The sequence below is a fragment of the Ips typographus genome, linkage group LG11 (genome assembly GCF_016097725.1).
Source record: "Ips typographus isolate SLU linkage group LG11, UJ_Ityp_2.0, whole genome shotgun sequence".
NCBI classification, from domain to species: domain Eukaryota; kingdom Metazoa; phylum Arthropoda; class Insecta; order Coleoptera; family Curculionidae; genus Ips; species Ips typographus.
The window spans coordinates 9,073,073-9,094,808 of NC_138432.1; the positions used below are offsets into that span (position 1 = coordinate 9,073,073).

The 21,736-nt window shown below is 33.4% G+C and overlaps 1 protein-coding gene and 1 long non-coding RNA gene across 5 annotated transcripts in view; one reads left to right on the forward strand and one right to left on the reverse strand.

The window, feature by feature from the left end:
* The window catches only part of LOC145735418 (uncharacterized), a 67,713-nt gene that overhangs the window by 25,661 nt on the left and 20,316 nt on the right, over window positions 1–21,736 (forward strand). For 2 of the 4 annotated variants that reach the window (XM_081989317.1, XM_081989318.1), the window contains exon 2: window positions 10,365–10,465. The exons of 1 other annotated variant lie outside the window; for it this stretch is intronic. The gene's annotated coding sequence lies outside the window, so the exon portion shown is untranslated. Of the gene's footprint in view, window positions 1–10,364; window positions 10,466–19,648; window positions 19,824–21,736 lie in introns of those variants that run through there. One more of the 4 variants, XM_081989319.1, reaches the window with a different exon arrangement.
* On the reverse strand, window positions 21,027–21,516 carry LOC145735417 (uncharacterized). Its single transcript, XR_014179668.1, has 2 exons — window positions 21,358–21,516; window positions 21,027–21,303 (listed from the first exon to the last, which is right to left on the reverse strand). It is a non-coding gene; the product is annotated as an uncharacterized LOC145735417 (long non-coding RNA).

The window sequence follows — 21,736 nt, forward strand, 5'->3', positions numbered from 1 at the left end:
TAAATTGTGTTCCCTAGGTAATTTTTGGAACGTTTTTTTCTACTTTCCAAAGTAATAATTATTATGCTAGTTGTGACGTGGGAAATTGGTTCACCTTTCTGTTCATGACATTATAATATCGAGTTGCGAGTTGAGGACGTTGTTTCAGAAAATTATATTTGAAAACTTTTATGGGATCGATGCTTCGAGCTATTGTTTACACATTAGACGTTCAGGAAACTCGAAACTGTAATTAATTATGTCAATGTTGCCTATACATTTTGTTATTAGTTGTACGAGTAGAAAGTTAAAGCTTTGGTTATTCTAAATTCTTTGAAACAAAAATGCGCATGGTAATAACACGTTTCAGCAGTAAAATAAGCAAAACCAAAACAAGTAAAACCTGAGATCAGTTCAAGAAAAACTAAGGGTACAATTTCAGCTGGTCAAAGGCTTAAATAACTTTTTAATTATATTCATCAAACAGAAATTACCACAGAAAGCTCCATTTCAAATATTACGTTTCAGTTAAGAAGTTTGTTGGAATTTGGCTTTTCGAATCGGTTTCAGCTTTCAGCTTTGTTAAACGGCCAACATAGGCGAGCATAAATAAACAGAAACCAGTTACTTTTGTCAAAGTTACCAATAGCTGAGAGTTACTGTAATTTATTTACCTTTGCCACTATTACGATCAAGTTGAGTTAATACGTTCCTGGAAGAAAGCAGTGTAAACGGTTCGTCCTGAATTAATTTTCCCTGGAATTTAAATTTTGACCTTAAGTCATATAATATTAAAAAATGCTTTCCGAGTAAAATAATGAAGATAAATCATTTTACAGTTTAATCCGAAACTCAATATTGTCTTCTTATAAAGTAGACTTAAGGTTTTCAGGCTTTGCTGGTAGTTTATTAATAAGTAAAAACATAAACAACAAAAAAACTTACGATTTTTATAGCTTGTCGAGACTTTATTAATTGTGTTATTGTTTGGTAAAGGTTTTATTGAAAATTCTTGTTTTTTTTCTGAAAGTCAAGGTTTTATTTTTAGTTTATTTAGAAAGAAAAAACACTTTAAGCTTGCGTGTCAAATACAAAGCCATTTTTGACCCAATTTTGGGAAAATTATGAGGCTTCAGGGACCATAATGGAGTCGCCGAACGTTTCATTATGTAGAAGTGCCCTTAACCCTACTGAATGACCGCAGGCGCTTTGATTCTATTCAATGGTACATTAGCCCTTTTCGAACCTTTCGCACTTTTTTCCTTTTTTTTTATTGATTGCCGTTGTGGTAATGTTTATTAGCTAAATCACGCCCGAATGAGCTCTAAAAGGTAAGTGAAACTTTGCATCGGTCCAGTGCCTTCGTAAAATGAAATATATTTGTACAGGGGGAAATAGATTGGAAGTTGGGGCTAATAAGCCTTCCGATTTATCGCGGTAAAAACAACGCCCCATACACACAGGGGCTCTTTTTTCGCCTCCCAATTTGTCAAAGTCGACAATCGGGCAGCTTTTACTTTATCGTGGTGTTTTTTCCTCTCCGGGAGGAATTACGCAAGAGAATGCGCGGTCTTAAGTCTCGATTAATCATAGTCAAAAATTACAACAACTTGTCTCTGAAACCGTCAGTTTATCTAGGAATTCCCTCTCGGAATCTGTTTTTCTAGTTTCCGCTTTAATGGCAAGTTTTGTACAAGAACCAATGGTTTTTGTTCTATAGTGTTTACAACATAAATTTTAACATATCAAAACTGTTCAAGTACATACTCCCTGGAAAGTTATGTGTCTGCCAAAAACTTTTTAACATTTTATTAAAACTTTAAAGCCGAATGACAAGGCCTTTCAATGCGAAAACCAATAACATATTATTTTCTCGCAGTTTGTCGTAATTGTGGCGCAATTTCCGAGAAATGCACTACCGGCCAGGAAATGAGAAACATGAAAGAAATCAGAAGAACTGGCTAACGGGGCCTGTCGTGATTGAGTGGATTTACTCGTGAAATCTGACAAACCCCAAAGTAATTTTATACAAAATAAATAACTCAAAACGACTACACGAGGGAAGCCGACGAAAGTATTTTAGCCCTCCCGAATTTAATTTATTTCTGAACGAGAACTCAATTACAAGAAAAACAATACGTCTTTCCATTTTGCTGAAATTATTGTTTGTTTGTTAAGACATCCTTAGTAATATTGACATTGCCACGAGCCATATTTACGTTTCGCCGTGATGAATCGCTGATAAATCTGTTTGTTGTGTGTTCAGCGGGTTAAATGACAAACCTACGTCAATACGACTTTATTTTTCCCGTTCCTGTTAATGATCGATAACTACATTAAATTGCAACATGTAATTTTAGATAGCATTAAATATGCTTTCTCGGAAATCCTCTTCCGTTGTGTGCGCTTTAAAAGCTTCAGAATACGATATTCCGAAACAGTATAAGTTTCTCTAAGTCGCAACTCGATATCATGATCTTATAAATGTGGGCGGAAGGTGAACAAACTTTCAGTTTGTTTTAGCAGCAACTGGAAAATAACTGTATTAAGTTTGTTAATTTACTGTTTGATTAGATCAATTAGTTTCAAATTAAAGTTGGTTCAAGCTGAAAGTAATTTTTGAATAAATGTAAATGGTTGCAAAGAGAAAATATGTTAATTGTTGAATTGTTAATAGAGCTGCCAGTTGAACAGGGTTGGTTCGTATATTTAGACTGCTTGTGACTTTTTTTGCAAAAAACATTTTCTGTTAATTGAATAAAATAATAGACTAGAAGAAAGGTTTTTAAAAATACAAAGTTTATGGAACACCCTGTATATTTTCTGATGAGTTGATTGATTTCAAGGTTAAAAACCACATTTTATAGGTCACATGACTCTTGTTGACAGGTGTTAATGTAACTTTACAGTGTTGCCACCTGCAAATTTAAATGGTCACTATTACATGACGTGCTTTTACAATACCAGCTTTCCCAACTGTTTGACTGTAATTTAAAGACTTTTCAAAGTTAAAGACGACGTTTTCCTGGTCACGTGACTGTTACTGACAGATTTCAATTTAACTTGACAGTGTTCCCAGCTGCAAATTTAAATTGTCACAATCACGTGACGTGCTTTTACAATTTTAGCTTTCTCAACTGCAATTTAAGGTATTTTCAAAGCTAAAGATGGCGTTTTCTGGGCTACATGACTGTTTTTGACAGATGGCAACTTAACTTGACAGTGTTCCCAGCTGCAAATTTAAATTTTCACGTTTGGAAGACGTGCTTTTACAGTTTCAGCTTTCCCAACTGTTTGACTGTAATTTAAAGTCTTTTCAAAGTTAAAGACGACGTTTTCCGGGTCACGTGACTGTTACTGACAGATGTCAATTTAACTTGACAGTGTTGCAAGCTGTAAATTTAAATTTTCACGATCAGAGGACGTGCTTTTACAGTTTCAGCTTTCCCAACTGTTTGACTGTAGTTTAAAGTCTTTTCAAATTTAAAGACGACGTTTTCCAGGTCACGTGGCTGTTTTTGACAGATGTCAACTTAACTTGACAGTGTTCCCAGCTGCAAATTTAAATTTTCACGTTCGGAAGACGTGCTTTTACAGTTTCAGCTTTCCCAACTGTTTGACTGTAGTTTAAAGTCTTTTCAAATTTAAAGACGACGTTTTCCAGGTCACGTGGCTGTTTTTGACAGATGTCAACTTAACTTGACAGTGTTCCCAGCTGCAAATTTAAATTTTCACGTTCGGAAGACGTGCTTTTACAATTTCAGCTTTCCCAACTGTTTGACTGTAATTTAAAGTCTTTTCTAAGTTAAAGACTACGTTTTCCGGGACACGTGACTGTTACTGACAGATGTCAATTTAACTTGACAGTGTTGCAAGCTGTAAATTTAAATTTTTACGATCAGTGAACGTGTTTTTACAATATCAGCTTTTCCAACTGTTTAAATGTAATTTACAGTCTTTTCAAATTTAAAAACGACGTTTTCCGAGTCACGTGACTGTAAGTGTCAGATGTCGATTTAACTTGACAGTGTTCCCAGCTGCAAATTTAAATTGTCACAATCACGTGACGTGCTTTTACAATTTTAGCTTTCTCAACTGCAATTTAAGATAATTTCAAAGCTAAAGATGGCGTTTTCTGGGCCACATGACTGTTGTTGACAGATGTCAACTTAACTTGACAGTGTTCAAAGCTGCAAATTTAAATTTTCACGTTCGGAAGACGTGCTTTTACAAATTTCAGCTTTTCCAACTGTTTAAATGTAATTTAAAGTCTTTTGAAAATTAAAGACTACGTTTTCTGGGTCACGTGACTGTTATTGACAGATGTCAATTTAACTTGACAGTGTTGCAAGCTCCAAATTTAAATTTACACGATCAGTGAACGTGCGTTTACAATACCAGCTTTTCCAACTCTTTAAATATAATTTAAAATCTTTTCAAATTTAAAAACGACGTTTTCCGAGTCACGTGACTGTAAGTGACAGATGTCAATTTAACTTAACAGTGTTGCCACCTGCAAATTTAAATTGTCACAATTACGTGACGTGCTTTTACAATTTCAGCTTTCCCAACTGTTTGTCTGTAATTTAAAGTCTTTTCCAAGTTAAAGACTACGTTTTCTGGGTCACGTGACTGTTATTGACAGATGTCAATTTAACTTAACAGTGTTGCCAATTGCAAATTAAAATTGCCACAATCACATGACGTGCTTTTAACTTTTCTGTTTAAAAGTAATTTACAGTATATATAAAGTTGACATTTTCCGTCATTAAGGGACCGAACGTCACGATGACGTAATTTGACAGTGGTTCAATATATTTTTTTGTTAAACTACGTCATCGTGACGTCAAATTTCCTCTGCAGACTGAAATTAATTCATAACACCAACCTGTAATTTAAAAAATTTTTAATGCCAATAAGTGAAAACTGAAGAAATCTCAACTTATTACATATTTTTAGAATAAGAAGAAAAACTATTAACTCTTATCAGAAAATATACAGGGTGTCCCATTAAAAATTGATGAACTTTGAATTTTTGTCATGGTTTATTGTTTTATTCATTAATATTTTCTGGTGATTTAGGAGAAGCCCTATAACTTTTGTATTAACAATTTTTGGTGTATCTGCAAAAATAAAGTCTAAATAAACGAACCAACCCTGTACATCTATTAGATACCCACTTTTTTAATGTTTTTAAAAATAAAAAATCTCAAAGTGCTTATCTTGACCTTAATTTACGTAATGTAAAGACCAACATTCTAGAGGTATTTAAACATTCAAAATCATCCCTTATTTCACCTAATATGAGACCCTTTAGCATAAATATACTCTTTAATGTGCCCTTGTAAACAAAACCTTGTAACAAAAGTTATATTAATTGGACTTTCAACAATCAAAACTATACTGATGTCACTGAACATGCTTAGAGTAATTTTACGGTTTTCTGACAAATAAACTCGTAGTCTAAATTGGAATCGAACTCCCCTTTTCAAAATCAGGAATGTGTTGATTAAAATTTAAATTTCCAATTTAAATATTGACGAACGTTCCTAGTTTCGATTAATCTAAAGAAAAGTGCCGACAACTAGTTTGGAGACATAATAAATCGAGTCTGGATGTTAAACTCCATTTATCGACTAATATTCCATGTAACTAAACCGCAGCTTTTGATAATGTTGCAGTCGAATATTTCTACGTTCCGGGAAATTAAGTCTCGACAAATTTAACGTTAACGCTGGAAAATGCAGTTGCCCCACGATGCGAAATATATTTGAAAACAATTTAAGCGAGAACTCCGAATCAAATTGCCCGAATTGCAATCGATTACATATGTATATGTATACGTTAAAGCGATTTGTTCAATTTCAGTTTTAGTTAGATTTATACATTTAATTTCCTACCCAAGAGAGAGGGAGGGGTCTTTGAAAATGGGTTTGTTGATTCATATCAAATCTGAATGTTAATTGAGGGTGACGATTATCAACGGAAATCGCATTCGAATTACATTAGCGGTCATTGCTCATGTCATTCGTCGGGTGGGAGAGGGGAAGGAATTTGATTTGATCGATGTCGACTGTCAACGCAACTTAAACGCGTTTGAATTAAAAATCCATTAATTCAGCATTCATCTAGTGTTCGGGTTGGATAAAGGGGTAAATCCGCCAATAAACATTCATTAATATTCAGGGCAAACTTTCCTTTTAAAGCAACAATAGGCAAATTTAAAAAGTTTTTGCAAGGCAGTAACTCAACGAGTCCCCGATCGAATATAAAAGCAAAAGTTTCAACCCTGTTCCTGACTGTCCCACATAAACAACGATTCACCTACAAAGCTTTCAGTCAGTTTAACAGGTTCTTTTAGTTTACCAGTAACTAAAATTCAATTTAACACAACTCTCAGAAGTACGACTCACACTTTATCAGGATAATCTTGCGCAAATGTCTAGTACAAATTTTCTTTGTAAGTACATAATGCCCCTGGAACTGAATGGAAAGTATCTGTTTAGCACACCAAATTTTCCATTGTTGGTAATGGCTTTAAAGTCTCTAAATCGTCTATAAAACCATGCGTTAAGTAACTTATCACAAGTCATGAATTCTGAGTTTAATTTTAACCCAAAAAACCAGCAAAAATAGAATTTCAAGTGGAAAACGATTCTGGTTAATGGCTGAGGTTTTCATTAAAACTTTGTTTCTGGACGTGCTTTTGACAAACTTTCAAATAGTTTGTGAAAATTTTCTTCAAACCGCAACAAACTATTTCAGGTTATAAACCAGTAAACTGGCCTCTAGCCAATATATGATTCAAACATTCATCTACTAAAAAAAAAAACTTTTTACAAAAAAATATTGATAGCCTTAACTTTATAATTTAAAAACTTCTCAGCATCTTCCGGAAATTAGATTAAAGTCATTTACAGTTACGATGTAGTTTTCTAGTTATCTCTCGCCGATGGAATTAAATAATGGACTTACCTGGTTGCATCAAAAAGTTGTAATGAACTATGACAACCGGTCGTTTTAGCTTGTTCGAAACTTTTAGTGCAAACTGTAGTATATTTGTATGTCCTGCGGGGACTGAGACTTTAATTTATTACTTTTAGAACATTTTCCTATAAGGTTAGCACACCACAAAAAAAGTTGTCACGTAAAGAGCTAATTGGGCAGAAAAATAGGTTTAAATTTTAGGCATACGCCTGATTTTGATCCATTCATAAGTAGTTTTAAGCACGCCATAAAGCTTGTAATAAACATAAGGGCAAAGAAAGTCGGCAGGGTAAATGCCAAACTAAATTACCGTGGCTCTGTTTTGGACAGAAATATGGCCGGGCAACCCTTATTTTTATGATTTCTTGTCAGGGAGACGGATTTTCGTATTATATCGTTTAGATAACCCCCCGAGGTCGTGCAATACCACTGTCAAATCCAAAATTTTTTGCTCGGAACATGCTAAACCATAAAATGTTCGAACCAAAGCTTTGCAACTGGTGAGAAAAAAAAACAACAAAGCAATTTAATATCACGAAGACATTACAAGAAATATGGCTCAATAAAAGCGTGGAGTCTATTTTTATGATTTCTTGTCAGGAAGACGAGTTTAGTCTTCATAAAACTCCCCTATGACCAATAAAGAAAGTCGATATGTGGAGTTCTTCCATCCATTGAACGAAACAAAAATCATAACCTGATTGCGGCATAGTATATAAAACAGGCAATTAAGTTTCGGGCACGTGATAGTAAAACCGCAAAGACTTTTTTAGTTTCATAATGTTTTCATTTTAATCGCAATGCGGAAATTACCTGAACCGCAAAAATAACAAACATTTCTCTAGCCAAATTCCTGAGATGGTTGGTGCAGAAGGCATTTCAGGAATATTGGTTAATTTATAAGATCATGCAATTTGGAAATTGCTACTGTCAGATGCCACATTGGTATATGGTGTGTAATGTATATGGTTGGTTAATATTGAAGTTTTTGAGATATTGATACTAATTAAATGTTGTTTAATCATACACTCACAGAAAAAAATATTGCATATTTTATTTTAGATCATTTTTCATTATCAGAGAAAGGAAAAAAGTCATAAACTGTGCAAAAAAATATTTACTAAATGACACCATTTGTGTGTTTGTAAAATGTTAATTTACCTCACAATAACAACATAATAAATTAGTAACTTTCAACCCTGTAGTTTTAGAGATGGCAAACATATTGTAATAGTATTATATTATCTAATAAAGTGTGGTAAGTAGGTTATTACCACACTGTCAGACTGTCATTTTGATTTGGTACTTAATTGATCTATAAATATATAATAAATAAGTTTGTACCACTTTCTTTCTCTTATAGTAAACTAAATGCTTTTGTATATTAATTGCATATTAGGTGAATTCTGAAAATTATTATGTATGCCGACTATTAAATAACAAGATATATTTTTAGTTTAATGAAAAAAAAATTAATATTTGTACGTAAGACGTTTGAGAAGACTTTGGAACGTTCTGACAAGTTTTATAATGTTCTAAAAGACACTGAAAAGCTCTAAGAGAATATAGAACTCTCTTGGTGAATTCTGAAAGGTCCTACAAAGCATTAGAAAGATTTATTTTGTTCTGGAAAGTCTTACAAAGACTTTAAAACGTTTTATAAGGTTTGAGAATGTTCTAGTTGATGCTAAAATGGTCTAGAATGGTTTAGAACGTTCAGATAGGTTTTAAAAATATCTAAAGGACACTGAAAGTTTCTAGGAAAATATAGAACTGTTTTAGTGTGTTCTAGAAGGTCTTACAAAGCTCTAGAAATCTGTTCTGGAAAGTTTTGAAAACTTCTAGACAGTTTTACAAAGATCTAAAAATTTGAAGAAGACTTTGAAACGTTCTGGAAGCTGTTAGAATGTTCTAGTGATTACTAGAAAAGCCTACAATATTTGAGAATTCTTTGGAACGTTCTGACAGGTTTTAGAAACTCAGAAGAGTAGTCCATATTCTCAAAAGGACTTTACTGTAATTACTCTGTCTATTACAGAATTACGTCCGACTGAGTTTTTTCATAAAACAGTAGGTTTAAGAAGGCTCTAAAGAACACTGAAAGGTTTCGGGGTTCTAGAAGGAATTTAGCTAGTTCTGGAAAGTTTCGGAAACTTCTAGACAGTTTTACAAAGATCTAAAGTTTTCGAAAAGACTTTGAAACGTTTTAGAATGTTCTGTCAATGCTAAAAAATTTGAAAATGCTTTGGAACGCTCTGTCATGTTTTAAAAAGCTTTAAAGGACATTGTATGTTTTGAGACACGTTTCTCATAACCACAATTGGTAAAAGCTTTTTTGTCAAAACTGGTGTTTCTTAACAACTAAACAGAGAGAATTTTCAATTGAATTTGTGAGCCTTTTCTGTTGATATCCGGCCAGGATCGTATAGGGATAAAATAGTAGTAAATTAAACCGAGGACAGTCAAGTGGAATTATATTTTCCATGAAAAGGACGGTACGTACGTAAAAGCGGAGAGAGGAAGGGCTTTACGGTGTCGCACCGGAACGAACACTTCATCTCTGTACCAACTCAAGAATGTGCACAATGAGTCGGAAGTTATTATTTGCTCCCCGATGGTTTCGCATGATTATTACTTCAGCACGACTGTTGGGAATAGAAATTATTCAGTCACGTATATTGTTGAGAATGTAACTACTTAGCGGTCTATTGTTCGAATTGGCGCGGGTTGAATACCAAAAGGTTATTTGCCTACAAAAAGCTGCATCGACAATAGCTCGGGAATATATCAACCCCATTGAAAACGGATTCGGTAAACGAAAAATCATTTCGAAAAGACAAAACGAGTAAAACTGGCCCGTCGGCGGTTTTTATCCGATATTCTACTACCTGCAGTGATTGTTGATTTTGTGTGTGTATGACAAGTGGGGCGTCAACAGGTGGGCGTAGTCCGAAACAATAGCGCTTGTTTGCATTGAAACTCCTCTTCAGTCCCCCCTGATGTTTTTGTTTCGGGTTATTGGCAATATCTTGTGCGGAATTCCTGTCGAAATTGCGTTTACACGTCATTTACTGCGAATAATTACTCTCTCTCTGTATGTGTGTTCATTTTAAAACGGAATTTGGAGCATTGGCTTTGGGTGCATGTGGCGAATTGTCCTCGATGCCATTTTGCTACAATGTATCACGCGACCAGGAAAAGATTTATAATGGTACATTCAGTTTTTTTTTTGTTTTATTTACAAGCAATGTAAAAAGTTTTTAGAGTTTAGTACAGTAATAGAGCGATTGGGGCCAGGAGTTTTAAAATTTTGTGAGTTCAATTTAGCTAGAAAAGTATTACAATTTTGCTTACTTAACCAATTCGTAATAAATACTTGAATTTTTGTTTAATTACAGGTATTTGGACTCCTAATCCAATGAAACATTATAGAACGTCGCAATTTTTAATAGAAAACTTGCTGGAAATTTCTGATGAAGAACATTTCCCTAAGAATGAAGTAAGTAAAAGTTAATTGACTCTTGTTGTATCAACTGTAATATGACCAAAATATGACTCGAAAACAACTTTTTTAAAACCTTAAAAAAAGCACAAAAAAGAATTAAATCGCAATTTGTGCAAGTTCGAAATGATGAAGTAATTTAACAGGCGTAAACCAATTAAGATTCTGATTTAACTCAGGCAGGAATATTTCACCGTCGTTCGTTGAGAGTAAACAGGAAAAACGGCACAACAAAACTTAAATATAAAGGGAAAAAAGTTAAATTAAAAAGTCCTGGACTGTGCAATAATTCTTACATCTTTCAGCGCTAATTTAGCCTGTCACTTTTAGGTTAAAGTACTTATTTAACACGTCGAAAGCAAACCAATTTAGCCACTCAAACTGTTAATAATACAATTCGAACTTGTAGTGGACATGCTTTAAGTACTAAAAGCAACATTTGATCCAACACATTATTACCCTAATTGCAAATTCAACTACTAGCTACCAAATTATTTTTGTAAGCTCAACAAAATTAACAAAGGAACTGGTTTATTTTGGTGTTAAGCTCCCTTGATCCACAACAAAGCAGGGTTTCCACCCTTAACACACCTGGAGGCAATCTGTTGATTGTTCTTTTATGGTGGATCGTACAAATTGTCCTTTCAATTTAGAGTCGACAAGGCTGGTGTAAATTAAATAACATTCAATTTGAAATTGGACAATTGGTGGCTGGTACGATTTTGTTTTTAATTTATTTATTGGTAAAACGCAAACTGAAATACTTTAGTATCTTTGTAAACCATGTTACAGTTTTGTCAAGTTGTAATTATTTTTCAAAAAATGCTTATTTACTAATGAGAGTACTTAAAATTTATAATAATTTTTTGACGGAAATTGAAAAGATAAATTTTGAGTCGTTTGTCTAATAACAGACACTTTCCCGCTAATGACAAGCTAAATCAGATCCGCTTTAATATCAAATAAGGACAAGGTCCGCCTCATTAAATTTACAACGGGGTACTAAAGCACACGATATACAAATGGCCACTCCTAATAATCGTTTTAATCGGTCTTGTCTCTCAGTTTAAATACCGCGTCGACTACAAACGGGCAAAGGGCTAATAACATGCCCAACATTTTGGTAGTCGTTAGTTGCCTTTAGTGTAATTTCGGTCTGGAATAGGGTCGAATTCGTTAATTCCACTTAATGCTTTAGTGTTTCTTCCCGTTTAGAGTCGGTGCTTCGAGTGTCTTAAAAATGCTTCTTGCCAAATTAAACCGGAACAGATTTTAAGGGTTTATACCTGTTTGTTTTCAGGTATAACCACACTTGATTGCCAACCCTCAGAAAAATTATCTTTTACGTATGTAGTTTAAGGTTTAAGTAATGATGGACGTAAATTTACAGTGACCGGTTGTTTACCAGTAAGGCAAAATGAAATTCAGTGTGATAGGACAATTTACCAATTTTACCAGTAAGTTCTAATTTGACCAGTAAACTTATGGGTCTAATTGAAATTTGCTTGAAAAATATCATTTTCCTTTAATGGATGTCATTAATTTCATTCAAGCAATTTTTGGTCAATGTTGTCAAAATAAAATCTTGAAAAATAAAAGGCTGATTTAATTTGTTATTTATTACTTTAGAGAATTTTGGTTTATCAATAAAAGAACGAATTGGAATTTTATAACTTTTTTATGAACAAGTAGCATTTTCTAAAAAAGAGCATTATCACTTTTTTATTATCTCATGATTCAATTATGACACATAATATGTTTTGAGATAAGAAAAATGACGCAAACCTAAAGATATTATAATTTAAACAATTTGTAATTTACCAGTATTTTATTTACATTGTCAAAATAACTGTCATAAATATCTCAGAAACACGCCTTGTTACGAAAACTGTAAAAAAAATTGTTAGTTTTGACCTTAGTCACAGATATCACGTGGTTTTTGGAGAATAATTTAGCAAGGCAGTCACGTGACTACTGTCAAAATAACTGTCATAAATATCTCAGAAACACGTCCTGTTTCGAAAACTGTAAAAACAATTTGTTAGTTTTGACCTTAGTCACAGGTCACAGATATCACGTGGTTGTTTGGAGAATAATTTGGCTAGGCAGTCACGTGGCTACTGTCAAAAATCTCAGAAACACGTCTTATTTCGAAAACTGTAGAAAAACTGTGTTAAACTGTAATTATTGGAAGTTCTAGGCAAATTTTGACAGTTTTGACATTAGTGACAGATACCACGTGGTTTCTGGAGAATAATTTAGCTAGGCAGTCACGTGACTACTGTCAAAAATCTCAGAAACACGTCTTATTTCAAAAAACTGTAGAAAAACTGTCTTAAACTGTAATTATTGCAAGTTCTAGGCAAATTTTGACAGTTTTGACATTAGTGACAGATACCACGTGGTTTTTGGAGAATAATTTAGCTAGGAAGTCACGTGACCGCTGTCAAAATAACTGTTAAAAATCTCAGAAACACGTTTTGAATATTGCAAAAAATCTTTTCTGAGCAGCTGATTTTTGCAACTTTTAAGAAGAGTTTGACAGTCAGAGAGACAAAATTTGCCAGTGAAACCCACTTGGAGTGAGAAATTGCCTATTTTAAGTACATTTTTGAAATCTTCATTAAATTTCCTATCAAATAACAAAAAAAAACTACAAGATTTGGTACAGTCAGGACAAAAAGCTGTGTCAAAATTTGAATTGCCAGAAATATAGTTTAAAAGACAATTAGGGACAAAGTTGCCTATAAAATCCACTTGGAGTAAGAAAATGACGGTTTTAAGTACATTTTTGGAATCCTCATTAAATTTCCTATCCAATAACCTGAGAAACACTGCAAAATTTGGTACAGTCAGGAAAAAAAACGGTTTCATAGTGTGAGTTGACAAAAACACAGTTTTAAGGACAGTCAGTGACAAAATTGCCTGTAAAACCGACTTGGAGTAAGAAAATGACTGTTTTAAGCACATTTTTGGAATCCTCATTAAATTTCCTATCCAATAACCTGAGAAACACTACAAAATTTGGTATAGTCAGGAAGAAAAACGGTGTCAAAGTTTGAACTGTCAGAAACAAAGTTTAAAAGGACAATTAGGAACAAAGTTGCCTATAAAATCCACTTGGAGTAAGAAAATGACGGTTTTAAACACATTTTTGAAATCTTCATTAAATTTCCTATCCAATAACAAAAAAAACATTACAAAATTTGGTACAGTCAGGACAAAAAGCTGTGTCAAAATTTGAACTGCCAGAAATACAGTTTAAAAGACAATTAGGGACCAAGTTGCCTATAAAATCCACTTGGAGTACGAAAATGACGGTTTTAAGCAAATTTTTGGAATCCTCATTAAATTTCCTATCCAATAACCTGAGAAACACTGCAAAATTTGGTACAGTCAGGAAAAAAACGGTGTTATAGTGTGAGTTGACAAAAACACAGTTTTAAGGACAGTCAGTGACAAAATTGCCTGTAAAACCGACTTGGAGTAAGAAAATGACTGTTTTAAGCACATTTTTGGAATCCTCATTAAATTTCCTATCCAATAACCTGAGAAACACTACAAAATTTGGTATAGTCAGGAAGAAAAACGGTGTCAAAGTTTGAACTGTCAGAAACAAAGTTTAAAAGGACTATTAGGAACAAAGTTGCCTATAAAATCCACTTGGAGTAAGAAAATGACGGTTTTAAATACATTTTTGGAATCCTCATTAAATTTCCTATCCAATAACCTTAGAAACACTGCAAAATTTAGTACAATCAGGAAAAAAAGCGATGTCAAAGTTTGAACTGACAGAAAAACAGTTTTAAGGGCAGTCAGAGACAAAAATGTTTATAAAGCCGACTTGGAGTAAGAAAATGACTGTTTTAAGCACATTTTTGGAATCCTCATTAAATTTCCTATTAAATAACCTGAGAAACACTGCAAAATTTGTTACAGTTAGAAATCAAAGTTTGAGCTGATAGAAACACAGTTTCAAGGGCAGTCAGAGACAAAATTGTCTGTAAAGCCGACTTGTAGTAAGAAAATGACTGTTTTAAGCACATTTTTGAAATCCTCATTAAATTTCCTATCCAATAACCTAAGAAACACTGCAAAGTTTGGTACAGTCAGGAAGAAAAATGGTGTCAAACTTTGAATTGCCAGAAACACAGTATTTGTCATTTACCAGTAATGTACTGGTAATTTACGGATCAAATTTTTCCTGATAAAGCAGTAGAATATTTAATTTACCCATCACTAGGTTTAAGGTATAATCCTTATGCTTATATGAGGTAAAAGTGTATTTACCTAAAAGGTAAATATTTTAACTTTTTTAAGCTTAAATATTAAGTCCACAAACTGAGGTTTAAATGTTAAAAATAAAATTTTACTGTTTCTTACAAGAAATGGAAAACCACAATGTTTTAATATAAGAATCTGGACTTGCAGTTATGCAAAACTTGCAACAAAAATAAAACGCCTCCAAAGAATTTGTCCCCATTTTGAGTGCCTCTTTGCTAAACCTCACCTGCTCACAAACAATGCAATTTTCGCCTTTTCTTTGATAATCCCTGTGTGCACCGCAGATATGAAAGCTTTGTTGAAGGATTTGTAAAGGAACAGAAGAATAAATATAAATTGAGCGTTCAAATTTGTGGCAATTAAAAATTAGTGGGGAAAACTTCGGACTAATCATTTTCCGGGCTGAAAGTTATGAATGAAGTCCTAAAATAGTTCCTAATTACTCCGAGGTCTGCAGTTGAAAGCCAAGGTCAACTTGAGCTCATTGTACCCGATTTCTGAATGGGAAAATCAGACTTTTTGTGTTGGTTGTCAAAATACTGCATCGTAACTTTAATATTGATGTTTTTTAATATCGTCAAAACGTCGACGATGCTCAAAATTACATTTCGTGTTTACGTGCCGGTGTTCCGTTGAGACTTCGAATTTTCTCCCCCCTTTTTAATACACTATTGATTTTTATACCCGCTCCAAAGTTGTGTTTGCTAATTTCGAAACGAGGTGCAAATTATAGGCCTCGCACTTTTTAACGTACCATTTACGGTTTTGTCGGGGATTATAAATTCCATCGGCCGTTATGCATCTGACGTACCTGATGATACGCTGCTAAACGCATTTACATGATTATAGTTCACTCGATTATCGGTGAGTTATTATTAAATAGACTCTATAGCTTCCAATTTGAATTAATTAATTCGAAAGTAGATTAGTGTGATTGTATATTGTAGCCGTATAATTAAAATTCCCACTGGAATTGTGGTTAGAAAAAAAACCTGTTCGAAATGATAATAAAGTGAAACGTGTGGAAATGAGAGATAATCCATAAAAGACGCACACGTGTCTTTACAACGCAATAAATCACAAACGTCCTTAATAATTCTTGTCTCAGTTGCTAGATAAATCTTTGTCTAGTCTAGATAAGTCAGTTGAGCCTAGTTTAAACAATTTACAAAATTCATGGCATATTTTAACATTAAAATAATAAAACTTACTGTTTTTGTCTGCTTTTTTTGCAAGTGCAATTTATCAACATGGTGTCAAATGTCACAAACTTCTAGTTTACTGTGATTTTCCGTATATCTGAAATATTCCTTTGTCAATAATAAATTATTGACATAGTTTAGGCTATTTACAGCATCGTCCACATTTTAACCCGGATAAGCCATTAAACGTAATTATTTACGAACTGTTTATAAAACATTTATAGCAGATAATGGCAATGCAAGCAGATAATAGTATGTATAAGTATTTGGTGAAATAATTTTGTTTGGAAAGCTTAAACTTTTTAGCCGAGTGGAATTATTTATTCACAGAAATACAACTGTAAAGCAGAAAATATGAAAATACCGCCCTAAAACCTGCATTCAGAACTACACATCGCATTTGTAAGTGGGTATTACAGAGGATTCCAGAGAATATCTGTTATCATCAAGACACACAGAGCCTTATCCGACTGAGAGATGAGCCAATTTACCCACCAGAGTTTTGCAAACTGCCATTAAATTTAACGAGTTTCCTATGCATAGATTTCCCTGCATCCCGGAAAATGAATATTTCAACAAGACGTAATTTAGCAGGAAATTACCTTTTAACACACCTGTTGTTGTACACTATCGAGTATTTACTGGTCCTTTTAAAGTAGTAAAAAGGCTCGGGGATAAACAAGAGCGCAAACGGCATTAGCTTCTGAAACAAGGCTGAATGACATGACCAGAAAATCTTGGAGAAATTTATTTTATGGGGCATAAACTTTAAAAGAATTGTTCTCGGGGGTGCTCCAGATACAAAACATTGCTCGGACCGGTGGATTTGCGATTTTTGTTTTTTTTTTTATACGCGACGTGAATCTTTATGAAGTCTGTGCTGAATATGGATATCCACCATACAATTCAAGGAGTTAAGACAATTACGTGGATTAACTGACAAACCTATATTGCTAAAGTTGACTTAATAACAAGGGACTGATATGATTGTATTATCCAACAAGCGTAAAGTGCTAATAGCAGGGATTTGGAAGCGTATCGTCCCTCAATCTGTGTCTTTACTAATTATTGCTATAACGAAATCTCAGGCTGGATTATTACATTAAGGAAAAGTGAATGTTCGTGTTCGTAAATACGATTATATTGATGTGCTCCTTCCTTTCGCTCTTAAATCTCTACGATCGGATTACATATTTAATGTTTATTTTAGTTTGCTATTTTGGCAAGTTATAAATCTGCTTTTGCATCCTCAATATATCCATAAAAAAAAAATCGTTTTATCCCTTTTTGATCCGAGGAATCCTTTTATCTTCGGTCCGAAAAGCCACAAAGTAATCCCTTCTCAAACAATATACACTGTTCTCTCATTTGACAATTACGAGCAAATCCACTTTGGATTGTAGCAGACAAGTCGAGAAACTTTTTAAGTCTTTTTCGCAGTTTGTCGATACTGTTTTAATTCATCCAGACGTGCTTAGCAATATGCTGCCGGATTTTAGGTTGCGATAGTGATAAAATCCAGTCTAAGACAAATAGGACCCAGGGCCCTATTACGGCTTTAGGCTATCAAGGGCGTAAGATAAATTACTTCAATTCATTATAGCCTTGAGCCTCAACAGTTGATAACTTTGTGTTATGTTAAGGAACTTGAGCTATTATCAAGGGAAATATAATGAATTATAGCACTTAACTGCGTTGCGAATAAGGGGCAGTAAATCCGTGATTGTTGCTGTTTCGTTTTTTTTGCAAGCAATTTTTCATTTTCCACGTCAATATTCCGCAGAAAACCACTTCATCCTGAATAGAAATTCACATCAAAATATCGATAAACCTGCTTACATTGGTTAAGAGTTAAGTAGCTTTTCTTGTATACGTCAGACAAGCTACAGTTTAAATGACTGAAAAACATCTTTTCAGTCTGACAGTGTTCACCAGACTGAAACCGATTTCGTTGCTAAAAGGTATTTTAAAAACGGTTTTCTTTTCAAACATCTCGAGCGGAATTATATCTCCAGGAGATGTCGCTAATAATATAAAGTAATATTTCTGGGCCTGGCACAGCCAACGATACTCTCCTTCTTCCAAACTTGGCAATTGCTTTAGTTGGTAAATACAATATAAAGTTATCCGCTAGTTGGGCAAATCTCCAAGCTCAAATGAATTGAAGTAATTTATCTTTAAAAGGTCTTGATAGCCTAAAACCTCAATTTTGGATGGGATTCTATTAAAGGGTTTAATAGGAAAAGGTATTTGCTTTTCTATAATTTATAAAGGTTCTTCCCGCGAACATGCCTTTCATTATTTATTCTCTAAATTTGTTTGCTTAATTAAGTTTTAACAGACAATTATTACAATGTTTAATATCTTTGGAGTGTATTTTGAGGTTATTTCGAAATGGATTGTAGACTGTATTTAATCAATCACATTTTAGCAAATATCTTTAAGTTAATAATGTTTGAAACATGTCATCTCTAACAATTTCTTTTGACAAAAATGTACAATTAATTAATTTTCAGTACATTTTAATCAGAAAGAGTGGTTTTCCAAGTTTAATCTGAACAATTAGTAGTGTACTTTAAAGTTAGATTTGAGTGTCCATCGTACAACCAAAATAATTTAAAAACTTTGTGTTGCATTGTCATTATTTTATGGAAAAAATTATTGTATAAATGCCAAAGGTTCCAAAAAAAAATTGATACATGTTTAATGGAACACCCTGTATATTTTCTAATTGATTGATAGATCTTTTTCTGCTCATTCCAAAAATATATAATAAGTTGATATTTATTTTAGTCGTTTTCGAATTATTGGCATTTAAAGATTGTTAGTTTAATTATGTTTTTGAATATCACAATTACTATGGATTTGGATGATTTCAAGGTTGAAGACGACACTTTCCCACATGACTGTTGTTGACAGATGTCAATTTAACTTAGCTGCAAATTTAAATTAATTAATAAAAAACATGACGTGCTTTTACAATTTCCCCAGTAATTTACAGACTTTTCAAGGTTAAACATGACACTTCCTGGTCACGTGACGGTTGATGACAGGTGTCAAGTTAATTTTACAGTGTTGCCAGTTGCTAATTTAAATTGTCACGATCACGTGACGTGCTTTTACAATATCAGCTTTTCCAGCTGTTTAAATGTAATTTATAGAGTTTTCAAGGTTCAAGATGACATTTTTTAGGTCACGTGACTGTTGTTGACAGATGTCAATTTAACTTAGTTGCGAAGTTAAACTGTCACGAAAACATGACGAGCTTTTACAATTTTCCCAGCTGTTTAAATGTAATTTACAGATTTTTCAAGGTTAAAGATGACATTTTTCAGGTCACGTGACGATTGTTAACAGGTGTCAAGTTAATTTTACAGCGTTGCCAGCTGCAAGATTAATTAGTCATGATTATGAATGAACGAAGTCACAAAATAATAATATGCTGTAATGTTCATTATTATTATAGTAACTTCTTTTTTAAATTGCTATATAAGATTTAATTAGGGATAAATTTAAATTTACAAAACTTCTTCAATCCAAAATCCAATACAGGGAAATCGAGTATCAACTCATTCCTTAACTAAACAGACACGTGATTCCTACTATTATGTGGTATAGGACACATCATGTGACTGGAGACTGTCATCTGTATCTAACCTGGATTTTTGTTTTAATTTTTGTGTTTATTGTTGAATTTATAAACATTTAACTTGTAATTTGTCTATATTACTCTACTTTAAAAAGCATTTTACTTAAATGAGTGGAGGACTAGTGCCTAGTAAAAGCACAGTGTACATATCAAATTTACCATTTGATCTGAAGAACAATGATTTACATAAAGTATTCGAAAAACATGGAAAAATTGTTAGGTGAGTACCTATTTAAAATGGTTAAACATTTTGAGAGTTGATGAATAAAGCATTATGCTACATTCATCATATCCAAAAGCCTGAGCTTCTATAGTCCAGAGAAAAAAAGAAAATTTGCGGTAAAATCACAATTTTCTTCAAAAAATTCCGAAATCCAAAAATTTACAATGATTTGGTGGAGGAACCACAATTTACCTTCTGCAATGTTGTCAAATATAGGCTTAAATAGCTGTTACACTGTTCCACAATGAGTTGTACTATTAACAATGCAGTACAATTAGTTCCAATTTATAAAAACAAGCCTTGCCACCTATACTAATCGGACCAAACCAAACATATTTTTATGATTAAAAACAATAAAAATTAGTTGAAGTATTAAATATTAATAACGAAAAAAAAAAGCGTCTGGCAACGCCGCATATTTCACAGAGAATAACTGATACTTGACAGTAAGTACGTCAACTTCAGATGTCATTCAATGTTCCTTCAATTATGAGGTTAAACACCGCCCTTTGTACAAGAAAGCCTAGAATGTCACTTTTAATGGCGGCGTTAGCGGTTTTCGTTTTGTACACAAACCTATGCAGATGCAGTAGAAAATATGTTTTTTTTTATTTTTTCGTGTAGTTGATTAGAAGTTGTGAGTGAAAAATCAAAGAACGCTTCATTCCTGATCCAGATATGTACAGATATGGCTTTTGGGTTTTGTGAAGAATAGCTAACCACGAATTTTGAGTCAATTTTTTTTTTGGGGGTTAGGTTACGTCTTATATAGTACAGATAAAAAAGAAAAAATGCGAACGATCCACAATTTTTGTCACAAAATCGTTCAAAAAATCGATGATTTTACAAGCATTTTGTGGAATTTGATCAGCTGATAGGGAAAGTTCGTCTGCGCTGTTGCCAAATCGCACGCGTAGTCTGAAATCAAATATTACATCCTTCTTAAAAATTGTAGAAGTGTTTTGAAAAAAGAATGAATATGAGAATATGTGAACCTATGCTAACCTAGTGGCCGATCACATAGAGTAATCAAAAACATGGTTATGCTGTAATGGTTATTTTTTAAATATTATTAAAAAAAAATGCTAGGTGAACGTGAACCTATGCTAACCAAGTGACTGATCACTTAGATGGCAACAGCGGACAAAGCATCTCGTCGTAGTAAATTCGTGGTTAGTTATTGTTCACAAGACCCATGGCTTTTTATACCCAATAAAGTCCAGCCAAAGCAAGTTTGGTTAGAACCCTTTGTCCTGGAAAGTACAACAAACTAATGTGAAAACTGCTCAATTAAAGAAAATTTGGAAATCCTTGAAGCTAGGTAAGCAAAACTGGTAAATGGGTTTTATATTATTACCAAGACCTTTCTTTTAAAATGTAAATGTGCCAATGGAACTTCTAAAAGCTGTCCTGTTTCTTCAGAGTAAACCTTTGTTGCTCTCAAAATGCAGGCGGCCTCAAAATGTAACTCACATACCTATGTATGTAAGAGGCAATAAGTTTACTGAATGAGAAAGCATATTGTACATACCACTGAGTATTGTGTTGGAGTAAAATCATTCCAGTTCAAAGCTTTCAACCACTGTTGGGTTCGAGCAGGGTCTTTTGGAAAGGAAAACACGGACACTTTTGGCCCTAAATTGCTTTTACAATTTGGCAAACAACAAGTGGACGGCATATTGTAGAGGCAATAGAATTTAAGTTAAAAAACCAACAACAAATTATAGAACAATGAACTATACTTTCACTAGAACAATAAACATATAAACAACAATATATAATAGCAAACAAAAATTACTTTGGCAAGTAATCCCAAGTCTTGACTTTAAACCTTAAAAATTAATGTAATCATCGAAAAACTCAATTTCCACAATACAAACAAATGCAAACTGTCAACCACTATTTCGGCC